The 25,766-nt window shown below is 44.0% G+C and overlaps 2 pseudogenes; both read right to left on the bottom strand.

The window, feature by feature from the left end:
* Window positions 1-2,064: 2,064 nt before the first annotated feature.
* LOC118721938 lies at window positions 2,065-10,610 on the bottom strand (annotated as a pseudogene).
* Window positions 10,611-11,816: 1,206 nt separating this feature from the next.
* LOC118721937 lies at window positions 11,817-14,985 on the bottom strand (annotated as a pseudogene).
* Between the last annotated feature and the right edge of the window lie 10,781 nt (window positions 14,986-25,766).

The raw sequence follows: 25,766 nt of genomic DNA, 5'->3' as shown, positions 1-25,766 counted from the left end.
ATTGCCCTCCTGAAAATCTATTATGATGTGCCCAGTAATTCTCAAACCTCTATATGTAGGATGAATTTCTAGGCACAGTTTGTTTTAAAAATTATATTTCTGCCGAGACCGGTTTGGCTCAGTGGATAGAGCGTGGGTCTGCGGACTGAAAGGTCCCAGGTTCGATTCTGGTCTAAGGCATATATATACATTAGTTGCCGGTACGTCCCCGGTGAGGGGTGTGCAGGAGGCAGCTGGTCGATGATTCTCTCTCATCGATGTTTCTAGCTATCTATCTCTTTCCCTTCCTCTCTGTGAAAAATCAATAAAATATATTAAAAAATAAAAATAAAAAATTATATTTCTGGGACCCATCACAACACTCTGAGGCACTGGATCTTGCCATAGCTCTAGAATTCACAGTACTGGGTGACACTCCAACCAACCGAGGCACACCAGCCAGAGCTAGAATTTCCATTTTAATAAGCTTTCTTTGTGACTCTATTCTTTGATTCACAGCTCATAATGGCCTTGATCTAACTTTGTATTTTCTTCTCTTAAAGACCAGAGCGTCCACCTATCTAACCCTTCTATTTCTCTCACCTTTCAGCTACCATCAGAGGCATCTATGGTTTTGATGTTTGTCCGATGCCCCACCTCTATTGTTTTTCAATTGGTCCTTGATGGTCCCACTCATGGAGTCAGATTTTCCCTTCCGGGTGGTCAGTGGTAAGTTGTAGGGCAGTCAGATGCTATGTTGTCATTTGGTAAAGTTGTCATCACTTTGGCTTGGAGCCAGTACTATTTGTTTTTTGGACATCAGACTTTAGTGCTGATGTGAGAGCAGTATCCAGTCCTGCATGGGTTTAAGACAGAGAGTAGAGATCTATCTGCCATTGTGCCTTTTCATGGACCCTGATGGAAACAATATAAGCAGGTGGGTGCATCACATCTCCAAACCCTCAGAAACCAAAGTATTGGAAACAGCTCTGCCAGGGATAGAGTTGGGTTTATGGGCTGGGACACAAAGCCTCTGCAACACTGACTCCTGCACATGCTGTTTTTTATTGCAAGAGGTGCTAAGGAAAATTTTGCCTGCAGTTGAGGTTGATTTCAAGGCCAAAATAATCCATGAGTCTGACAATGGCCTGACTTGGGCTCCCAGGAGCAAAAAGGGCTCCTGATTGTAAAACTGAAGATATTCCTGCACATGGAGCCAGGAGCTGTCCCTGCTGACCAAAGGGCCAGCATGAAGGCCTTCTGTCTGCACTTCTGTGGGTTCTGCCGTTGGCCCCTGGAGAAACCCTTAGGTGGCTCCTGGAGCTTTGCCATGGTTTGGTGGCTTTGGACCGAGATGCACACCATGAAGCAGATCTTAGAGCTACTGATGCAGGAGCAGTTTCTGACCTTCCTGTCCCAGGAGAGCCATAGCAGGTTGAGAGCTGCAAAGGAGTTGTGACTCTTAGAGTATGTGCACGGAGAGCTTGTGAGACTGAGGGAATAGATGAGGGAAAGAGACTTCACCTGTGGTTGGTTGGTCCCAAAGCCTGTGACATCAAAGACTCTTACTTCCCCACTCAGATTGTATTGATTGACCTAAATAGACCTTACATGGCCAAGTGACATTTTGTAGTTTAGTCTGGAACTTTCATTCTCCAGACTGCCCACCAAGCACACAGAGTGAATAGTGAAGGGTGCCTGTTTCCACAGGGAGGCAGAGTTGCTGCTACAAATAACAGTTAGTGTTAGCGCTGGAGTTAGATCAAAGGGGTTCAAATCCTGTCTCTGCTGGCTGCCCACTAGCTATGTGATTTTTGGCAAGTTACTATTCCTCCTTAGGCCTCAATTTTCCCTTTGGTAAAATGCTTCCAGGATTATTCTGAGGATTAGAGGGAGAGTAGCCTGAATATTTTGATCACACTGCTGGCAGGTAGTGTTTAAAACTGTTAGCTGCTGTTATATTAAGGTCAGCAGTCTGGTCTCATCTGCAGAGCTGGGTCTTAATGGCGGACATGGAAAAACAGTTTGGTACTAAGGCTTTGAGGTCAGTGCCCCCAGATCTCCCCAATTCTGATTTATCCTACAAAACTGTTTACTATTTGCCAGGAGCAATGTCAGAGTAGTCCTTTAGCACTCCAGCCATGTATTCGTTATAAGACTTAAATCATTGTGGGTTTTTTTTTTTTCTTTTCTTTTTTTTTCTTTTCTTTTCTTCTGTGAAGCAGACTTTTTTTCTTTGAATAGGTTACCACTTTCTTTGATCCGGATTCCTGCATGGAAGAAATACTCTGTCTCTTCAGATTCAATTTTCTCCTCCATTGAATCCACAATGACACTCCTCCACAGTTTCTGAAACTCTTCATCCACAGAAAATTGACAGCTTTTATCACTGAAAAAAAGAATTTTCTTCTTATCAGGATGACTTACAGATAATATTTGGTCCCCTAAAGCCTTGACAGCTTTCTGGGAATTTGGCAATCTTTCCTCTACATCTTCTAGAAGAATTCCTCCTAAGCCTCACTGGTCATGCTTATCTGAGAGCCTAAGCAGAGCCTTCTTATCTTTTAAATTGTACTTGGACTTGAAGGCATACTTCCCATCTATTACTTCAACTTTGGGATTATTGACTAATGCCTCAGACATTATCCATTGCTTCTGCTTGAGTTGAATATCTAAATGTTGTGTTTCATCCAAAATTTCTTCTAAAGTTAGAGGATGTGTATCTTCTCACTGATGACATATCAGTCTCTATGTGGTCTCCAACTTTTGGTCCTCTGGTATCAGGGTTCTCTCCTGCGAGTTTTATGTTGATTATTCAGAAAGCTTTTCTGTATTTAGTTGTAATTCCAGTTTGTTCCTGGGAGCATGAACATGCAGCATCCACTTACTCTGCCATAATATTTAATCTCCCTAGTCTCCCCTTTCATTCAAGGGGTTCTAAGTCTGTAAACTGGCTCAAGTCTTGCAAGTTATTGGGGGCCATCTATCTCTGTTTTGGTGATTTAAATTAATCTTCAGTGGACTTGACCTAGGATTCTTCACTTATACCGTTCAAGTAAGAATATATTAGACTGCCCATCTATTTCTCTTCAAGGGACACAATGATTAACTAACCAATGCCATAAGTCTTTTTTAAAAAAAAAAACATTTTATTGATTTTTTACAGAGAGGAAGGGAGAGAGAGCCAGAGACATTGATGAGAGAGAAACATCGACCAGCCACCTCCTGAACACCCCCACCAGCCAAGGCACATGTCCTTGACCGGAATCAAACCTGGGACCCCCTCAGTCCACAGACCCGACGCTCTATCCACTGAGCCAAACTGGTTTTGGCTGCCATAAGTCTTTGTAAGTCAGACTGTTCTCATTACTTCTTTGACTTTGCTGTCTATTACAGTAACCATGCCTACCTTGTTTTTTGTCGATTAAGTGCCCTCACTTGGTGCTTGTCACCCTGGGATCCAGTTATCCTCATTGCATTTAAAGATACTGGTTCAGTGGCTATAAATTCTGATCTTTGGAGAAGAATGATCACAGAGCCCTTCAAAGTTGTTGAGGCTCCCCTCAAAAACGTATTTCTCAGTCATGAAAGGTATGTTCTCCCGGGGTGGGTGAACAGGTCTTACATGATAAATCCACTTTTACATTCCAGTCTCCCTAAGCTTTCAGATACAGTATACCAAAGGAGTTCTAGCATTTTAAATTTGTATAGTGTAGATCACCTTTTGGTCCATGTTTCAACCAACCAACAAAAGTGATAGCACCTTTTCTAACCCATTGAGCTGCATGTTTGAGTTCAGAATCTCTGCTTGCTGGGCCCATATTCATATATTCAGCCCAATCCAACTTTATGTTACTCACATTGTCTCATACTCTTAATATTAGTTTCCACACAAATTCCCCATATTTTTTTCTGTATAAATTGAAAAAAATCACACAGTTCTTTTGATGTGTAGTGTACCTTCTCATGGATCATACTTTGTACTTCACATTTTGGAGCCTGCTAGGATTCAAACTAGTCAAGAAGCAAAGACAAATGTTGGGTAGATTATGAGGACAATCAGCAATGTTTGGAAGTAAACTACCTCAGAGGAAGCCATTAAAGGTTTTTAGGCACTGCAGGTTTAACCTCTTCAGACAGGGGTGGAAGGGGTGCATCAATTGGCAGAGAAGGCTCAGCAGAATTTAGGGGTTCACTGCCCCTAGCTTGACTGGGATCTGTCCATATGTCCCCATTCCAACATTCAGGATCTCATGTCTTTCCAATGTCCTTACTTTAACAGAAGACACCCTGTGAAGTTTGGGATTTAATTGCATTGTACTAGTAATTTGGCCACTGGCAGGATGATAGTCTGGGTTTAGTTTTCAGAAATTTCTGTACTATGGCTACCCCATAGTTTCTATATTTCTCAGTTATATGATTCTCCTTCAGTTCTTTTTAATAAATTCTATTTGTTTTCTGAGATTTTGTATTTCTTCCCCCAAGAGAATTTGTAATTATTTTTATGATGGCTGCTTTAAAATTCTTGTCAGAGAATTCTGATATCTGAATTACTGTATCTCAGAGCTAGGGCCAGTCTGTTGTCATTTCTCATTTGAGTTGTGACCTTCCTGGTTCTTTGTGTAATTTGTATTGTATCCTGTGTATTTTGTGTATTATTAGGAGACACTTGGTTCTTTTTTTTTTCTTTTCTTTTCTTTAACAGACAGTCCCCCATTTTAGGTTTGGCATGCAGCCGTGACCTACTATTGTGTACTATGGTTATGACAGTATGATTTTCAGAGATTATGTGGTGCTCTATTGGTATGCTTGGTTTATAGCATGTCTTCCCTGCTGATGCTGCTTGAGGGGGTGAAAGTAGCTTTCCTAAACCTGGCCATCTAGTGGTGGAGGAAGGGATTCTGTTAACTTTTGCAAGAATGTTTCCTGTGTTGGGAGCTGCTGGAGGCAGGAATCCTGCTATTAGGGGGTGGGGAACATTGTCTGGGCCTGGAACTTGTGGCCTGATTTCCTTTCCTGGAGCCTCCCAGCAGCAAAGTGACTCTGGGTGGTGGAGAGCATTCTCAGGGTCAATGGTTAAGGAGAGATTTCCTGAACCAGGCACCCTTCTGAGACACCAGCCCAGGAAGGGACAGAAGAGCCCAGCTTCCTAGGGTCTGCCTTACCATCACTTTGTGGTTCTTGTACCCATCAATCCTTCTCTTATCTTCCCTCTCTTTAGCAGGGAGGAGTGGACATGGCAAAGCTCTTTTTCTTTTGTTGGTCCTTGAATATAGGACCATTCTTAAGTGTTCTTGACCTTGTGGAAGAATTTCAGTTGTGAATCTACTGTGCCTTACACACCAAGACCTACCTAATCACCACAAAAAGTTGCAGTGGGCAAATATTTAGAGATGTGAAACCAAGAATTTTATTTCCCAAAATCACTTTTGCTGTTCATGACCCCTTCCCTATTGAAGCTGAGGAATCCCCTTCAATAGAAGAATGACAAAAAGCAGCATCCAATAGACCTTAGTCTTTAAAGCTAATGTTTTCATTTACAAGAGCAGGGTTTTGTTAAAAGAAATAAGTATATGCAGACCCTCAGATAATTAAAGGTTAGCGCTCAGAGCCTAGATATATGCATTTTTAGCCACAGATAAGTAGGATCTAGGATAGGATAAAGTGTTTGCTTCTCTCCCAGAAGAGGGAATAGGGCACTTTAGAACTAGGGATGGGGCTGGACACAATATCAGTATGTGCTGCTAGGCATGCTGTGCACTGAGCAACTCCAAGGTGCATCACATGTGAATGGGTTCACTTTAATTACAGGCTGCACAACCTGTGTAACTGTATGAAATGACCCTGGAAAGAGGCTTGGAAAGGAATGAGAGAGTATTGAGACAGGAAATGTGAAAGATTGGGAATCCCAGAGCAGAATTGAACCTGGCCCTACGTTCTACCTGGAGTTCTGAGAGAGACACACCCTATCAGTGCCCCGCACCAACAGGAGAAGTCAAGAGGAGGTTAGAAATTGAGCTCTTACTCTTTGAGACAGCATGGAGGGACGAGGAGAGTATTTTGCTAAGCAAAATAAGCCAGTAAGAGAAAGACTAGTATCACATGATCCCACTCAAATGTGGAATGTAGTGAACAAAATAAACTGATGAACAAAATAGATACAGATTCATACTATAGAAGCATGGAACAGATTGATGAATCTCAGAAGGAATGTGGAGGTGGATGGGTGGGTGGGAAGAGATCAACCAAAGAACTTGTATGTATATATGCATAATCATGCACACAGACCATAGGGTAATGAAAGTCTGGGATTGGGGGGTGGAAGCAGTTTAAAAGAGGTCAATGGGAGGATAAAGGGGACACATGTAATGCTTTCAACAATAAAGATTTATAAATAAAAATGAACAAACAAACAAACAAACAAACAAATAAATAAATATGAGCCTGGCATTTAGGGAGGAGAGATCCTGAGACAGTACCCTTGAGCTCCTGGGGGCTTATGAATAGCATGAGTGAGTTTCAACTATAGGCTCAGAAAGAGACACCATGGAAATGCTAGTAGGCCTAGTAACAAGGAAAGGCCTGTAACTTGAAATAAGATGGCACAGAGTGTACAACTATACTGATTGGAGGCCATGGCAGCAGCCATCAGCACTGACAGCAGATGCTAGTGTGTGCCAAAGGCCAGGAAGGATCAGTTATACCCATCCACCAAATAGACAAGAGGTAGGGATCACAAACACTCAAAGACTAAGAGAGGTGAGAGAGAAAAGGAGTCATGTTGTAGTCATCTGTAGCTAAATGATTTCTTGGGGAAGGGGAAGATGGGAAAGAAGAGTGAGAAGCAGAAGAGGAGAGGGAGGCAGAGAAAGTAATGATTGGGTAGGGAGAAAAGAGAAGGGGAGGAAAAGGAGGAGAAAAGCAAGGGGAGAAGTGGAGGAGGTGTGAGCAAGAGGGGAATGAGGACTAGAAGGAGGGGGAAAAGCAAAAAGGGGACAGGGACATGGGGGAGTCTATATAAGAGGAGAAAGCAGCCCTTATAAGGATATTGCATTTTAAATTTACACAATTGAAATGCAGAACTAAATAAGTAATTAATTGCACAAGGGAGATTAAGTTTTAATCTAGAAGAGACTGAGTCACCTTCAAGAGACAACATTCAATAATTTCTTCCATCAGTAGAAATGGGGGTTCGTGAGCAGGTTGACCTAAGATATCCTATCTAATAAAGAGGGAATATGCAAATTGACTGTCACACTGTCACAAAGATGGCTGCACTCACAGTGGAGGCTGAATTCCTATAATGAGCTTTAATAAGCAATCAGCAGGGACCTGAAGCTGCATGGGGCTGGGCCCCCTTCCCAATGGGGCTTGACAGGGGACTTAAGGATGTGTCCCCCGCCTCGGTGCCAGGCTGGGGGACCTCAGGCCATGTCCCCAGCTCAGCAGGGCTTGACATTAGACCTCAGGCCACACCCCCTGCCCAACAAGGCTTGACAGGGGACCTCAAGGTGCACACCGTGCCCCAGCCCAGGCTGGTGGACCTCAGGCCGTGCCCATCAGTACCCAGGCAAGGCTTGACAAGGGTGGGGCCAGCTGGGTCTGGGTCTCATGCAATTTTGTGGTGCCGCAGGTGGGCAGGGACTTGACTCTGGATCCCAAGGTGCATCCCAGACTCTGACAGGTGGAAGGTTTTCATATACATTTTACTAATTTTCTTTAATCTCTGACACTTCTATTATAGAGAAAGGGCAAATAGCAATATTAAAATATTTCCTCTAATCCCCTTTTCATGTGGACGAATTTCATGCACCAGACCAGTAGTAGGGATATAAAGTAAGTTACATTTCTGAATGGCTGAGTTACTTGAAATTACAAATCTGCTAGAAACTGCCAATATCCTGAAGACCTCTAAGTGGTATCAAAATGCTTGCATGTCCATTGGGAAGTTTCTCTTATTCTATAGCTGAACTTCATGAAACAGTTGTCTGCTATTATATGAATCAAAGCTCTCCATGCTAGAATAATAATAATAATAATAATAATAATAATAATAATAATAAAACAGTAAGAAAACCTGAGTTAAATAAAAACATGTATTTGCAGAATTTGGGGGAATCTTTGGTACTGATGGGTACTGACTCTACCCACTGACACAGCCTCCAGGTGGAAAATGCCCTCAAGCTGCTCCATATGCTGAGAGTCCACACTACTCCAGACCTCAGTAACAATTCTGAATTTATCTGTCTTATGCAAGAGAACACAGCAGGAAGGGAAAGGAACATTCTCTCACGGAGCAACAACTCCATTTGGCACACCTTTCCACAAATACTCCCAGTTCCAAATGGAATAACTACTTGCTCCTTCCTTTGTTCATTCTGTCCTTGATCCTGCCTGATCCACTTGTTCTGGGTCTTGCCACATCAATGATTCTCCTTCTTCTTGCAAAAACTCATTTACTCAGATACATTCTTTTCTCGGGTTGGGAAATAAAAACATGAAGGGTTGCCCTATCCAGTCTGGCTCAGTAGATAGAGCATTGGCCTGTGGACTGAAGGGTCCCAGGTTCGATTCCAGTCGAGGGCATGTATCTTGGTTGTGGGCACATCCCCAGTAGAAGGTATGCAAGAGGCAGCTGATCAATGATTCTCTCTCATTGATGTTTCTAACTCTCAATCCCTCTCCCTTCCTTTCTGTAAAAATTAACTATATGTATTTAAAAACCAAGTGTTCTTGTGTCAGTTTAGTACAGGGGATTTGTTGACTTACTGTGGGGTCAAAAAAGAGGTTAAGGGGTAAAGCAGATTCAGGCTGAGTATGGAGAAGGTGCTATCACTACCAAGAGGGCTAAGAGTAGCAGAGAATAGGGAAGATGAGGAGTTCTGTTCTGGGCTCCCAGCCTTCTCTGCATCTAGTTCTCCTTCATAACCATAGTCCTGTGACTATATGTGAGATTAAAGAGAAAGTGTTTCAGCCACTGAATATCCTTGTATCACACACATAATACACAGGCAGTGTGTGCATGTACATTAAGCACAGCTCCAGGATTCCACTGGAGGGTCTCTGGTCATTACCCAGAACACAGGCCCCTCCACACATATCAGTGAGCCCCTTTCTCTTCTTTTATCCTCCAAGCTGGCATTAACTTAGAGTGGAATACGGGGAGTAAAGCAGCCAATAAAAAAAAAAAGGGAGGGAGAGGAAGCAATATCTTCCTGGTTTCAAATCCACTTCTTGTTTCTATTCCTGTCCCCAGCCCAGAAAGATCAAAGAGGGATGGGCATTGTGACCCTATCTTTCAGAGCATTTGGGAGTGATTGAAGATCTTTCTGAAACACTTGACATTGGTACTCCAGGTACTGGACAGTGGATGTGAGCCAAATACTATAGGAAGAAAGAGTCATATAAAAGGATCACTGTGTGCCTCTACACAAACCAAAGGGCAGAAGGTTACTAAGGAGGATGGGTGTGGATATGGCTGGTCCCTTGCAGCACTCCCTGGTTTCTGGTCAATCTTCCTTTCTCTCTGTCTCTCTGGCTGTCATTTCCCTTTTGAATATCTTATTTGTGATTCTGACTTCTGGAGAGACAGATCAAGCCCTCTGAGTGGACATTTTGCTCATCATCGCCATAAGTGAAGGGCATTTTCTTCCCATGAACTCAGCACACTACTGAGCTTCTATGGAGGGGGCCTCTCTGGTCTTCAGCCTACCCAGACTCTCCCATAGGAGTTCACACCCTTCCTTTGCTGAGTGGTCAGAGTTCATATGATCTGTGTGAGACTGCCTTCATTATCAGTACTCCATCAATACCAATTTTTGGGGAAATCACACAAGTTTGAGGTAATATAGAGTACAACCTGGACCTCCTGCCCCACTGGTATGGACATTTTTACTATGTTCCTATACTAGTATATCCAAGACTGTCTGGCATGTGCTAGTCACCATTGCTAAATTTCTCTGTGCTGCTGGTTTTGTCTCTCAACAGGATGATTGTGAGCTTTATCCACGTTGGTTCATGGAGCTCTATGTTGTAAGTATTGTGTTTTCCCTTAGATGCCAGTGGACTGGCCATAATGGGTCCCTGATCTCTAGTTTGTCTCCTCCTCCCTCTACCAAACTCCCTGGTTTACTCCTCCTCGCTCTATCCTCAGATCTTCACCTCAACTCTTCATGTTCCCCCATGTCACTGCCTTTATTTGCTCACAAGTAGGAGGTTAACAGTCATAGTTCAGCTCAGATACCCTCCCCTCCATCCCACAGCCATACCTGGCCCTCTTGAGGAGAGACTGGCTATACTCTGACAAAGCCAATTCATAGCATGCACAAGTGAAGGGGGTATGAACAAGGAGGGATGTTCAAAGGACATGGAGAGGTTAAATTGTCTGCATAATAAAGATCTGGGAGAAACTGGGCAAAGGAGACAGAATGACAGTCCCTGAACTGTAAGTGGGGGAGAAGGACAAGAGGGTGTTGTGGAAATGGTTTACAAGTTGTAAGGGGAGAGCAGAGAGGGTAAGGGAAAGGCGGCTCATAGCTTACTTTTGGATTTCACTTTACAGGAGAGTCATGCCTGGAATATGTGATGGTATGAACTTTTTGTCGTTATTTTAAGGTAAACTTACTGGTCATTTTGGCTTGCCCATATCCACCTCTTAGCTCTCCCTATCTTCTCTTCAGCTTAGCTCTCACTTCTGAATGCCCAATTTGCCACTTAACGCCCAGTTCCAAGTATTTTTTTTTTTTTTGGTTTTTTTTTTTTTTTTTAATCCTCACTGGTGGATATTTTTCCCCATTGATTTTTAGAGAGAGAGAGTGGAAGGGAGAGGGAGAGACAGAGAGTAACATCAACGTGAGAGTGACACATTGACTTGTTGCCTCTCACACATGCCCTGACTGGGGCCCGGGATTGAGCTGGCAACTGAGGTACATGCCCTTGACAGGAATTGAACCTGTGATCCTTCAGTCCATGGGTGATGCTTTACCAACTGAGCCAAGCTGGCAAGAGCCCATTTCCAAGTTCTTGAGTGAGTATCTGCCTTTCCCAGAAATTCCTTTGGGAAACTTTTTTTCTGAAAGCCCTTGCACTACTGGTCTTTATGACCTATAGGCTGGCTTCACTTCAGTTAAATGAATTCTCTTCTGTCAATAGTGGCCTGAACAGGTTTACTTAACATGGCAAAATAAAGGGACCTGGGTGGCGGGGGGGGTTCCACTCTTTGGGGACAATGAGAATAACAATGACCTTTAGAAGGCCATTAAGGTTTGATATTTTCATATTAAAATGCCTGTGATCTATTTTTTATATTTAGTAGAATAAATGAAGAAACACAGCTGTAGTTTCTAAATGATGTTTTCAAAGCATCAGAGTAGTTTCCTAACCTCCCCACCCAGCTCATTGCCTGTTCTTAATGTCTTCTCATCAGGGTAAGCAACTAGGTTTCAGAGGTGAATATATGGCTGTCTCTCCACAATGCCCAGGGGAGAAGAGTCCTGGGTTCTGGAGTGACCTGGTGCTACATCACTATTTCCTTGCTTTTTCACATTAAAGGTGGAAGAACTCTGACATCCAGCATGATCTCGCCATCCCCAGTATTTGAGAGCTGTGCTTAGTATGTGAGAATGAATGGACTCCCCATCCGTGTAAATCAAGAAAGTTATATGGCATAAAAACATCAAATAAAAAGGAGTGAAAATGCAGTTTTATTTTAAAAGCTGTCAAAAGGAGGAATCTGTTATCCTAAATCACTTTTTCCTTTCATTTTCAAAAGTCACAGGCAGGCATAAGCAGGCAAGTCACATGAATTTTTTCAAAGGTCAACTCTACTCTGGTGTGGCTTATGTCAGCATCCACAGCCACTTTGACAGATCCACATCATTTCTCAGAATCCCCAGCTACCTACCAAGTAAGAAGATCAGCACGTTTTTGGAGGCCATGTTGGGTTTTATATATGTATCTTCCCTTCTCCTGAGGATTACTGAGGGCTTGCTGGGAATGACTTCAGACTGTTCAACACCACAGAAGAGTACAAAACCTAAAAAGTGTGGAAAAGATTATGAAACCCAGTTAATCCAGGGAACCTAGGAACCTTTTCCCTCAGCCTCCTCCCCAGCACACACACACACACACACACACACACACACACACATACTCACTTACTTGGTTCCAGAATGAATCATAAGAGATAGCTTTGGGGCATCATCTGACTTCAAATGCCGATCTTATCATGTATTTCATTTTTTTTTTAATGTTCATGTGACTGTATCTAGAATCTGTGTTCCTTTACACTGACATATTATCAATTTCTATTTTAACTGCTAAATCTACAGTGCAGATATTCATATATTGTAGAGAAAGCTCAATACCATGGGTACTCCCACATGTGTTCTCTTCAAGTTTACTGAATAATCAGTTCTTTCATGGCAAAATCTTGTTGAGAGTCATGACTGTGCTTGCACTGAGTGCATAGATTCATTTTAGGAAGAACTGATAACAATAATTATTTTTCATATCTTGCAAGAAATGGTATTTTTAGTGTAAAACAGGAAACACACAAAATGTTTCATGCAAATTTCCCACTATGTAAAAAATTATATTCACATATGTTTTGTGGCCAACTGAACTGGCTATAGTATTTCTTTACTTTCATACTTTATATTTAGAGGAATGTATAATGCCTCCTAAAGTGCATGCAATCTTTTTGTAAGCTATCTGAATAATTGACTTGGTTATTCTGAAGAGTCAGTCACATAAGAAGCCATAGGCAATTTTCCAATTTCTGTATGTAAAGAAATTATAGCATATCAATAATCTCTATATATAAAAGGCTAATTAATATACTAAGTGTCTGACTGTCCATCCAGTGGCTATGATGCACACTGAGCACAAGGGGGCAGATGCTCAACGCAGGAGCTTCTGAGCTGCAGTAACTTGAGAGTGGTGGTTCTCGGGTGACTCACCCCAAAGTCAGGGAGGAGGGAGCCTAGTTCCTCGTAGGGCCATGCAATTCCACTTTTGGCCGTGGGTTATGTTGTTGCCCTAAATATGGTTTACTGCACACTTACATTTGCATTCCCCACCCTGTACCACAGCAACTTTGCACAGTGCCCTCTCACACTCTGGGACCCCTAGGGGGATGTTGGAGAGTGGATTTTGGCCTGATCCCTGCAGGCCAGGCCAAGGGATTCTACTTGCCAGAGAGATCTGGCTCATTCCACAGACACTGGGAGAGGGATCATCGGAGGCTGGCCCCAGGGCATATCTGGTCCATATTGCCTAGTCCCACCCCACCAACCACCTTCTAAATAATTTCCTTTCAATGTGCATGAATGTGTGAACTGGGTCACTAGTATGATATAAAATGTAGCTATTGAAAAAGATGAAGGAGTCCTCTGTGTACTGACATGGGCAGGATCTCCAAGAAATGGTAATTGAAGAAAGAACCTTGAAAAACAATGGGTGTCTCCTTATTCCATTTGTCTTTCTTCACAGAGTCATCCATATGGCAAAAAGTAAATGCAAAGAATAAGATCTGAAAAATGTACAGCAAACTGCTAATCGCAGTTCTTTTGGTAGAGGAGGGTAAGATGGTGGGGTATAGGAAAGGAGCCAGACAGGGATTACATTTGTAACGATCTGTGTCTTTGACAGATTTTAATTTGGGAGGCAAAGAAGAGGTGAACACACCCATCCTCCAGTCTCTGAGACTCCTCCCTGTTTTACCACGAATACAGTAACGAGAGTCACAACCAGCATTACCAGACCTCTGCTCAGGATGTCTGCCTGCCAGGTACTTCTCTAAGGGATGTACATACAGTAGCTCATTTAACTAACAGCTTTGGTGGGCAGGCACAAGAAAGGTATGTAACAGGCCCAAAGTCACATAGCTGCATGTGGCAGAACTAGGACGTGAACCCTCTTGTCTGGCTACAGAGCCCCAGGCTTCCACCCCTTCAGAATGCTTGTGGGAGGCCAGGAAACCATTCTCCACCTTCTATTTGTTTTGCTTTTACATGTTTCTATATGGGATGGAAAGAAATCTGGAGAACTGAGCCTTCCCTGCTACTCAAGAAAAGGTAATGTATGGTCTGGGTCCCTCTTACAGGCATCTGTGCCTCAACTTCCTCAGTTATGTGAGACTGAGTGGCGTAGCAAGTCACATCTCATAATCTGTTTTAGTTCTTCAGAGAACAGCACTAAAAAAGCCACAAAGCCCCCTCCTCACCATTAGTCCTCTCACATCTTATAAAAATCCATGTCTTACCCCAACACAATACCTACATAGGTCACATTCTGTTGTTAAGCATATGGTTGCTCTGTATCAGAGACTCGCTAGGTAATATGGCATGAGAAGTGTGACTATTCACAGGCATATTTTCTACAACTAAACACCCCATTTATTTGAATTGGCATTTTTAAAAAGCAGTAATTTAAGAGTCATGACTGAGGTTGAATCCAGACTGAGAAAGAATAGAGCCCTAACCGGTTTGGCTCAGTGGATAGAGCATAGGCCTGCGGACTGAAAGGTCCCTGGTTGATTTCGGTCAAGGGCATGTACCTTGGTTTCAGGCACATTCACAGTAGGAGGTGTGCAGGAGGCAACTGATCGATGTTTCTCTCTCATCCATGTTTCTAACTCTCGATCCCTCTCCCTTCCTCTCTGTTAAAAAGCAATAAAATATATTTTTTTAAAAAAAGAAAGAATAGAAAATTCTACCTGAGACTGAGTACTTCTGTAATTTTCTCTTTGTAGTTGGATCTTGAAGCCAGTGTTGCTGACCACTGCCCAGTAGATCTTTTGAAACACAATGAACACTGTTCGGACATTTTGGTAACTCCTCCCTCAGGATATTTAAGTAGAGAGATTTTGCTCAAGCCAAGAAAGAGCTCTGAGACCATGATAACCAATGTCCAGGGAACAGATAAGTAAGCAGTTGGTACCCAAATCAAGGTAATATCTTCTCTCTCCTCCAGCACTGCTCACTCACCATATTCAGCCATGTTCATGCTGTAACCCAAGTAGTGGTGGTCAGTGCTTGGACCTTGTAAAAGGTTGTGGTTACTAGGTTCTAAAGATCATTGTGAGTTGTAATGACACCTCTTGGTGTCTAACCAATCAGAACCTGGGACTCAGGGAAAGAGTGGGGGGAGGGGCAAGGGAACTTCTTTCTCTTCTTGCCTTCCATTCCTGATCAATTGTTGTTTCTGCAGGACATGGAGCTACTCAGTGGTCTGGGAAATAAAACATCCAGATACACCAAGATAATGTGGCATCTTAATCTTCCATCAACAAACTAATTGAAATGATGAACTCCAGCCCTGGTGTGTAATGGCAGGATGAGGACTGTCATTTCTAAGTTAGTAAAAATACATTATATTCAGAAGAGGAAGGTGGTCTGATTTACCAGTTCTGTGTGTGCTTGGGCAAATCTCTTAAATTCTCATCCTTAGGTTCTCCCTTGGTGAAGTAGAGATGACAATAGAAACCCCACTTGTAGAATTTTGTGAGGATTAAATGAGATGAGAGTGTAGTATCCCCAGAACTTTTATGTGGTTTGGCTCTCACTGGTTTCAGTTACCCTCCGTCAGTTGCAGTCTGGAAATATTAAATGGAGAATTTCAGAAATAACCAATATATATATATATATATATATATATATATATATATATATATATATATATATATATTAAATCTCTCCCCTCTCCCAGTCACTCATGTATCCATCCTTGAACCAGAAATAACTCAGGTGCTGGTGGCTGGTGTTTGGAACTTGCCATTGATTCTGGTAACAATGTTCTGAGAGCCATTGTAGGGTTATCACGATTCCTCTAGGTCAAGCATGTCAAACTTTCGGCCCTCAGGCCTCATGTGGCCCACAATGAATATTTTTGCAACCCAGCCAATATAATGGTATGTAAAAACGTTTTAATAAAAATGTCATAACTTAATTTTTACAATATCTTGTTATACATAATCTATAATAATAAAAGGGTAATATACTAATTAGACCAGACATCATTCTGGACTTCCGTTCTGACCAAGCTGGGGCAAAGGGAAGCCAGCCCATGTCCTGGGACCTGGGTGCCTGGAGGAGGGAAGCCTGGGTCCCAGGTGCCAGAGGGAATCCAGTGCAGGAAGCCGGATGAAGGAAGGCTTACTCTTGCACAAATTTTATGCATCAGGCCTCTGGTTATTAATAATGAACTACTAAGTTTGCTAAGGACTGATTACTATAATTGTGTTGCTTTCATTTCTTTTACGAGCCTTACACTTAGGTGCACCATTTCTCTCCACTAACACTAGCACTGAATATTTTAGCAACCAATCGCCATTTCATTACTCTTGTACTGACTTGTTTGGTGTGCGCAACAGGAAATATCGAATATTTCACTTTCAGAGAACAAGAAAAATAGGTTTATTTGCCTTATGCTTACTAATTTGTGCAGTTATTCAGTGTCTGGTAAGTTAATGTTCAAGAAAAAATATTAAGTTTTATTAAAATGTTCTATTATTTTATGTTAACAATTATTTATTTCAACCCTTTGTTTTCAGCATGTCTCTATTGAAATCTACGTTTCTATGAAAATTGAAGCTTTTGTTTTTTTATGGCCCACATAAACTTAAACCTTCCTTGTTTATTTGGCCCCTGTTAGCCTTTGAATTTGACATGCTTGCTCTAGGTGCTTAACCAAACAGACCCTGTGGCTTACAGAAAGGCAGTGGAATAAAAGGAATTTTTCCTCCCTTCAGACCAATTGTTACTCTTGTGGGAAATGTGGCTGCTCAAAATAACTCCTGTGATCTGGATAAAACAATTAATTAATTTAGCATTTTATCTGTTATCTACTAAATGAATTGATTTATGAACTCAAACCCTGATGGGTAACAACTATGTGGAGGACTAGTATTTGCCCATAATAGTAGAATGATGTTGCATACAGAAGTGGTTAGGAGCACAAGCTCAAGAGACAGGCTACTTGTTTTCCAATCCCTGTTCTGCGTGACGATGGACAAGTCTTTAAGCTCGCTGATACACACGTTTCCCTTTTGTAAAGTGGGATGACAACAATTCCTTCCTTACGTGTTTGTAAGGTCTTAGACTATGCAATTACACAAGAGAGAACATTCCATTTGTATCCATGAAAGTTCTGCCAGCATCAGCTGCTGAGAGCCTTATCTGGAATAACTCAGCATGCACTATAACCCCAGAGAGCTAGGACAACTTCCCTTGAAGCCATGCATAAGCTCAATTCCAGTTCTCACTGAGACTGGCGAGCCCAGGACCCATTTTGGAGCCCAGATGGGTGTCAGTCTGGGCATCTAGGCTTGAAGCACTGCTACTGATGGTATTTATGCTACTCAGAGAGGTCCCCAGGCCGACGCTCTATCCACTGAGCCAAACCCACTTGGGCTGCTGTTGTTTAGTTTTTCCACATTTTTTCACCCAGGCCCCCAACTCCCCTCCCCTCTAACAGTTATCAGTCTGTTCTCTGTATCTATGAGTCTGTTTCTATTTTGAAAAGAGCATGAGTCATTTTCCAGAGTTCATAGCCCAGTGTAGAGCCAAGGTGGTCCCAAAGCTAGCAGGAAGTTATATGCGGGATGAACTCACTTCTCACCTTATCTGTTTTCTGCATGCCCTGGTTTCCCCTCCAACTTTTCGTTTTAAAGCTTTCAAACCTACAGAAAAGTTGAGATAATAGTACAATGAACACCCATAAAACATTTACCTAGATTAAAGAATTTTTAAAACTTTACTATACTTGGTCATTCTCTCTCTCTCTCTCTCTCTCTCTCTCTCTCTCTCTCTCTCTCTCTCTCTCTCTCTCTTTCTCTCATAGTTTTTAGAATTAGCATTCTACTATCAGTCCATAAAAATCCTCAATTAACCCAATGTCATTCTTTGTACCTTGTTTCTAATCAAAGATTATACATTTACTTTTCATGTTTCCATAGTCTAATTTTATTTAGAATATATCCACACATTTCTTGTTTGTTTGTTTTCTTACAAAAGGGTAATGTTTTTGAAAAGTTCATTTCAAGCAGAATGTCTCTATATTTAATTTGTCCAAGTTTTCTTCATTATTAGACTGAAGTTAAACATTAAAGTGTCTCAAGATTTCTCTATTGTAATTAATGGAGAATTTTCTCTTTATAATAAATAAATAATCTTAGAATGTGTAAATGCTGCCAAGACTGGTTTGGCTCAGTGGACAGAGTGTCGGCCTGCGGACTGAAGGGACCCAGGTTCGATTCTGGTCAAGGGCATGTACCGTGGTTGCGGGCACATCCCCAGGGGGTGTGCAGGAGGCAGCTGATTGATGTTTCTCTCTCATCGATGTTTCTAACTCTCTATCCTTCTCTCTTCCTCTCTGTAAAAAATCAATAAAATATATTTTTTGAAAAGAATGTGTAAATGCCTTATTTTCCTACATTCTTTCACCCAATGATTTTTGCATCCAGCAATACTTTTGCTTAAATAAATTATTATAAGGATGGTTAACAATGATGATAGATTATGATGTCACTCTGTTAAAAATGGCAAGACAGCCTGGATCCCTAGAGGACTAGACTGTCTCAGTTTGATTCTGTAAAAAAAGTGACTTCTATTCAAAAGTAAGTAAATAGTATAAATTAAGACAAACAAAAAAACCCCCACAGCATCTCTAAGCTGAATGGTTCAGGAGAAGTGCAGAAAGTTTGAACCATGATGAAAAAATGATGCCAAATAACAGAGAAGAAAAAGACCTCCTTATAATAAATAATAAGTACATTTCTACATTTTTCCTTAGCTTACACCTAAAAATATAGTTCTTACAGGCATAGTACACAGAACATCTTGATTGACAGAGGAGAGAATGACCCAAATTACTGGTACATGCTAACCAATATATTAGTGAACCAGATCATAGCTAGATAAGGATTGGTGAACATATTGATAGAACAAATAGTAGATATGTGCAAATCTCAGGTTGAGCAAGAAAGATACTGGGCTCTCACCATGACCAGCAGGCACTGTAAGGACCCTGAAGGCAGCTGTCTCACAGTCAATTTCTGGTATCTGAGACAAAGGAATATATGGACTAATGATGGGACCATGTCTCAAAAGTTACACACAGAAAACTGTGGGCTCCTGGAGCTGCTGACTTCCTAATATCAGGCCAGGGAAGTCTTCAGAGTAGAGTCAAAAGCACCTACAAGTTAATCTGCGATGATCAAGAGGAAAGCAGAGTTTTCTAGTCAAACCAGTAATATGTTGACAATTGAATCAAAAAGAGTAAATTACCCAGGGATGGGACCAACTGGGTCTGGGTCTCACAGGATTTTGAGGTGTGCACAGGTAGGCAGGGACTTGACTCTGTGTCCCTCAGCTCTCCCCAGACTCTGACAGGAGAAACATTTTAATATATATTTTACTAATTTTCTTTCATCTCTCACTCTTCTGTTATAGAGAAAGGGCAAGTAGTAATATTAAAATATTTTCTCTAATTAATTCCCTTTTAATGTGCATGAATTTTGTGCATTGGGCCACTCATTAGTTAATAATGAATCCACAAAACAACATCTTTTTATCTAGGATAAGTACATTACATTCAAAACCAATAAATGTAATACTCAAACTTTATTTCTACTATCTCTCAGATCAATTTTGAAAACAATATTTTGGAAAGAATTTTGAAGCTTATGAAGAAGCATCTTTGTCCCCTATAATCTCTTAATAAAAAGATTTTTTGAATGATAAAAAAAGACACTAATTCAAAAAGATAAATGTACTTTTATGTTCATTGCAGAATTATTTACAACGGCCAATATATGGAAACAGACTAGGTATCCATCAAAGAAAATGCAACACACACACACACACACAAACAAACACACACACAGGAATATTTTGCAGCAACAAAAAAGAATGAAATCTTGCCATTAGCAACAACACAGACAGACCTGGAGGGCACTGTGCTAAGTGAAATAAGCTTGGCAGGCAAAGACAAATACCTTATGGTTCCACTTACATGTGGAATCTAAAAAACTAAAACAAGCAAAGAAAATAAAACAAAAACAGACTCATAGAAAAACAGACCAAAGAATGGCAACCAGAAGCGAGGAGATGCGGGGAAGGGTGGAAAGAGGTAGGGGAATAAAGTCTATAATATTTTTATTAGTGTACAGAGTGACAGATGATTACTAGAACTCGTGGGGTGATGACATTGTAAGGTATAAATATATGTTGATGCACTATATTGTACACCTGAACTAATACAACCAATATAAGATTGTATAGCAACTATAGTTAGAAAAAATAAAACTAAACAAATTTTAAACAGGATATGTTGAAACAGCGGAGGTACTTTTAGAAAGAGGGCCAACTAATCTCCAGGTGATTTAATATATTTATTGCGAGAAAAATAAACATACCATAAATATCGCTATAGCTCTCTAAAATGTAAAATTTTGTGATTTTAGTATATTCATAAAGCTCAGCAACCATGTACCATCACTACCTATTTCAGAAGAAAAGATGCCTCTCAGCGATCATCACTATCATCCCCACACCACGAGCCCTGGCAACCGCAAATCTCAGTTTTGGCTCAATGGGTTTGCTTATTTCGTACATTTCCCACACATGGAGTCCTGCAGTGTATAGCTTTGTGACTGGCTTCTTTCAGTTAGCACACTGTTTTCAAAATATCTGTGGCAGAAGGCGTCACTACTTCATTCTTTTACACGGCTGAATAATCCCCCATTGCACGGATATACCACTTTGTTTATCCAATAATCAATGGATGGATATTCGTGTTGTTTCCCCTGGTGTGTGCACGCGCGGGCGCGGGCGCGGGCGCGCTTGCGTGCGTGCGTGCGTGCGTGTGTGTGTGTATGTGTGTGTGTGTGTGTGTGTGTGTGTGTGTGTGTGTTAATCCTCACTACTAATTTTTTTTTGAGAGAGAGTGCGGGGGGGGGCGGGGAGTGTGGGGAAAGACAGAAAGAGAAACTTTGATATGAGAGAGGCACATGGATTGGTTGCCTGCTGCTGGCGACCAGGGGTCGAGCCTGCAATGGAGGTACTTGCCCTTGACCAGGATCGAACCAAAGACCCTTCATTCCTCGGGCTGACACTCTAACTTCTGAGCCAAACCGACTAGGGCTCTGTTTGGCTCTTATTAATAAAGTTGACATGCATATTTGTGCACGATTGCTTGCGTGGACATGTTTGAATTGTCTTGGATATACAGTCTATGTACTAGGGAGTGAAATTGCTGATTCACCTGGTCACTACATTTTTTTTTGAGACATTTAAACATTTTTAATAATTTAGTAATCCTACCTGGTTCATTATTTCTCTCAAGTTTGAGGACTCCTGTGTTTCATAAACTCCAAAGGGTCAACACGCACATTTTAGAACGACAACTGGCCAGTCAAATCGGAGGAACACTTATTAAAATGTCCGTAATGTGACTGTCAGGAGCTCAGGGTTTGGGGGTACATGCGGGTGAGAAATCTGAGTTGTTCTTAAAATATTCTTATTGGTTTCAGAGAAGAAAGGGGAGGGGGAGAGAGATAGCAACATTCATGATGAGAGAGAACCACTGATTGGCTGCCTCCTGCACGCCCCCTACTGGGGCCAAAGCCCAGAACCCCGGCAGGTGCCTGGACCAGAATCGAACCCTGTACCCTTCGGTTCTGAGGCCCGTGCTCTGGGTCAGAAACCCGAGTTTTACACCAGCTCTGGGAATCTCCTGCATCGGAGGGTAGGAATCCGGCCTGAGCCACAGGAAGCTGACAAGGATCCCACCAGGACCTACTGCTCCCTGGGGACCGCGCCCAGCCCGCCAGGGGCAGCCTCAGAGACCCCGCAGGCCGCGCCCCCGCCACTGAGGAGAGCTCCGTCTGCCTGCAGGGGGCGCCGCTCTGACTGCAGGGGGCGCTGGTCTGCCTGCAGGGGGCGCCGGTCTGCCTGCAGGTGGCACGCAGTCGGTGGTGGCGAAGCCCAGCTGGACGGACCCTAGCACCTAGGACGGCAGCACCAGAACCTGCCGGGAGCACAGCGGCCGGCGTGGGCAGCAGTGAGTCCTTAGGGTCGGGGCGGGGTGGGGGTAGGAGCCGGGGTGGGGACGACTCCATGGTGTGGGGAGCGGGCTCGTTGGGTTGGGACGCTCCCGCTCCCATAGCTCTGTCGCGGGGAGCGCCTTCCTGGCCGCCGGGCGGGAAGAGGCGAGGGCGCGCTCCTCAGGATCGTGGGAAAGTCAGTGGCGCTCTGTGTGGTCCCGCAGCGCGGGCGCGGGAATGGCAGAAGCGGCGGGCGCCCATCCCGTCCAGTTCTTCCTCCGACGGCCAGGAACGGAGGGGGCGGCGAGCCAATGGGCTCGGGCGCCTTTCAAAGTCTGGGCGTGTGAAGGGGGACAAGTGAAGGAGGTGCGGGTGGTGCGGCCCCAGTTACTGTCTCCTCACGGGCAGGGGATTGCCTTCCCGTCACGGGCAGGAGATGACGGTCCCTTCACGGGCGGTGGGGCCAGAATTACAGACCCTTCAGGGGCTGGGCGGCCCCAGTTACCGTCCTGTCACGGACAGGGGATTGCCCTCCCATCAGGGGCGGGGGATGAGGAAAGAGGGACGGCACACGTCCTGGACCCTAACCAGGAGCTGGAGGTGAAGGAGGGTGTCCGGGACACCGGGTTCGGGCCGCTCACAGAGACGACGGGGTGCGGGACGCAGCGGCGGCCCACGCCCACCTCCATTCCCACCTCCATTCCCTCCTCCATTCCCTCCTCCATTCCCTCCTCCATTCCCACCTTCATCTAAAGGGGCTGGAAATGGGGGGGCGGGGGCGCCGTCCCTTAAACAGAGGCTGGAAATGACGACGGGGGCGCCGTGCCTTCCCAGGTGGGGGATGTGGACAGAGACGGCACATGCCCCAGACCACCACCCGGAGCGGGATGGATGGGAAGGAGGGGGCACACCAGACCCTTCCCGCCCGTAAAAGAGAAGATGGAAGGAGCCGCAGGCCCACGCCCCCTCACCCTGAACTGGAGCTGACACCAAGGAGGGGGCTGGAGGCATGGGCTCAGGTCCCTCATGGGTTTAGATCCCTCGCGGGCGGGATGCGAAGGACGGGGCTGGAGGCAAGGGTTGAGGTCCCTCACGGGCGGGGGAGGGGCGGATCTGGAGACATGGCGGGAGCCCCCTGCCACCCCTCCCCCCCAAACACACACACACCCCTTAACCCGGGTGGGAAATGGGGGAGCTGCTGGAGCCCAAGCCGATTTGGCTCAGAGAATAGAGCATTGGCCTGTGAACTGAAAGGACTCGTTTTTAATTTGGTCAAGGGCACCTACATTGCAGGCTTCTCCCTGGCAAGGCCCCCTCCCTGATGATCAGAGAAAATGGATCCGAGACAAAATGGAGGGAGCAGCGCCTCCTTCGCACCCAGAAGTCCACGTGGTGCTGGAGCCGGACTAGAGAGGGCGGCGGGTCCCGAAATCTCTTTAGCCAGAGGCTGCCCGCCGCCCCCCCCCAGGGCTCCAGGCGGCCCCCCCAGGGCTCCCCAGGGCTCCCCAGGGCTCGAGGCGCACCCCCCTCCCCCGGAAGCCAGACATCTTTGCTGCCAGAGAGAGCACTATGCTGGGCGCTTGCCACAGGCGTCCCACTTTATTTGTTTGTTTGTTTGTTTTACTTTATGTTTTAAATACTTTATTGTTAGAGGGAGGAAGGGAGAGGGATAGAGATCCATGTGCCAGCTGGCCACCAATCGGCTGCCTCCCGCGCGCCCCCTAGTGGGGAATTGAGCCAGCAGAGCCAGAATGGAACTGGCGACCATTTGGTGCAAGGGAGGTCCCCAAGCACCTGAGCCACACCGCCAGGGGCTGGCCTCACATTTTAAACCGGCTTTTCGAATGTTTGGGTCTCGTCCCCCTATCCTTTCCCCTAGGGTTCTCTTTTCAAGACTCCCAGAGCCTCTCTCCTCCTCCTCCTTCTCCTCCTCCTTCTTCTCATTGATTTTTAGAGAGTGGAAGAGACTGAAAGTAAGAGAGAAATATTGATGTGAGAGAAACACATGGATTGGTTATCTCCTTCAGGCACCAGGATCCCGGCCCTAGCTAGGGAGAAGCCTGCAGTGGAGGTGCCCTTGACCAAATTAAGAACGGGTCCTTTCAGTCCACAGGCCAATGCTCTATTCTCTGAGCCAAACCCGCTAGGGCTCCGCACACTAATCACTGGACTGTGAGCACGGGCTCATTCCGGAGGGTTTGGAGAAAAGGCATCAGGCCTGTGGGGAAGTGAAGTTTTCATCTGGAAGGGCCAAAGGAGGGAAACCCAGAGGGTCAATTCCGTGGGAGACCTGGTATAAGGTTTGGGTCAATAAGGGAAGAGCTGCCCAGCTGTGAGGCTGGTGTACATGAAAGGTGGATCCCCAGACTAAATAGTTAGGGTTCCCCTTAGGTGTCTAGACTGGCAGGGTGGGGAATAGAAGCTTTCTAACAAGTAGTTCTCTGGACAAGAGCTGTCTCTGTGCCAGGCATACTGTTGTTCACTTTTCAAGAAATTGGATACTCCAAAAGCCTTTTTGAAAGCAGATGTTACAAAGAGAGTTACTGGGTGTCATTTAAGAAACTAGCACAGGGATGAGATGGGAACAGAGTGAAGTTTTTTATGACTGGGCAGGAAGAGAGTTGTGAGTATTTTTCTTTTTCTTGATCTCGAGCTGTGTGGGCAAATACAAAGGTACTGCAACTGCCTATGCTACCTCAGAGATTTCACTACGAACATTTGGATGTTTTTATTTTATTTTTAAAATTTTTTTATTATTTTACTTGATAATTTTATTTCACTTTTTGTATCCTGCTACTTTTCCAAATTCATTTATTAGATCTAGTATGCATATTTTTATTTTTTAAAATTTAAAAAAAATATATTTTTTTGATATTTTTACAGAGAGGAAAGGAGAGAGATAGAGAGCTAGAAACATCGATGAGAGAGAAACATCAACCAGCTGCCTCCTGCACACCCCCTACCGGGGATGTGCCCGCAACCAACGTACATGCCTCTGACCAGAATCGAACCTAGGACCTTTCAGTCCACAGATCAATGCTCTACCACTGAGCCAAACCGGTTTCGGCAAGTATGCATATTTTTAGACATGAGCACTGCAGGAGGCTAAATTTCTACCCTCATCACCATTTCCTTCTGGCATTTGCTATGGGTTCAGGGACATGTTATTCAGTTCTCCGAAGCCTCAAGCCTCAGTGCCCTAATCTGTATTCAGGACATAAAACTAGTACTCACTTTCTAACATTAGGTGAGGGCTAAATGAACTAATACATATACTAGTGACCCTGTGCACGAAATTCATGCACATTAAAAAGGGATTAATTAGAAGAAATAATTTTAACATTGCTATTTGCTCTTAGAATAAAAGTGTCAGAGATGAAAGAAAATTAGTTAAATGTATATTTAACTCCTGTCAGAGTCTGGGGCACAACATGGGACCCAGAGTCAAGTACCTGCTCACCCACATGCACCTCAAAATTGCATGAGACCCAGACCCAGCCGGATCCCCCGCCCCCATTGGGCTAGATCCATACCTGGCCAGTCCCACCTTTGTCAAGCCCTGCTGGGCAGGGGGCGTAGCCTTAGGTTCCCCAGCCCAGACCAGGGCGGGGGCATGCCTTCATCAAGCCCTGCCAGGTGGGGGACACAGCCTAAGATCCTTGTCAAGCCCTGCTGGGTGGGATGCATGGCCTGAGGTCCCCCATCAAGCCCTGCCAGTCTGGGGGAGAGGGAAGGATGCATA

This window comes from Pipistrellus kuhlii, unplaced genomic scaffold (assembly GCF_014108245.1).
Source record: "Pipistrellus kuhlii isolate mPipKuh1 unplaced genomic scaffold, mPipKuh1.p scaffold_m20_p_19, whole genome shotgun sequence".
Lineage (NCBI taxonomy): Eukaryota > Metazoa > Chordata > Mammalia > Chiroptera > Vespertilionidae > Pipistrellus > Pipistrellus kuhlii.
The sequence above is the reverse complement of the archived record's forward strand: the minus strand, read 5'-3'. Positions and strand labels throughout refer to the sequence as shown.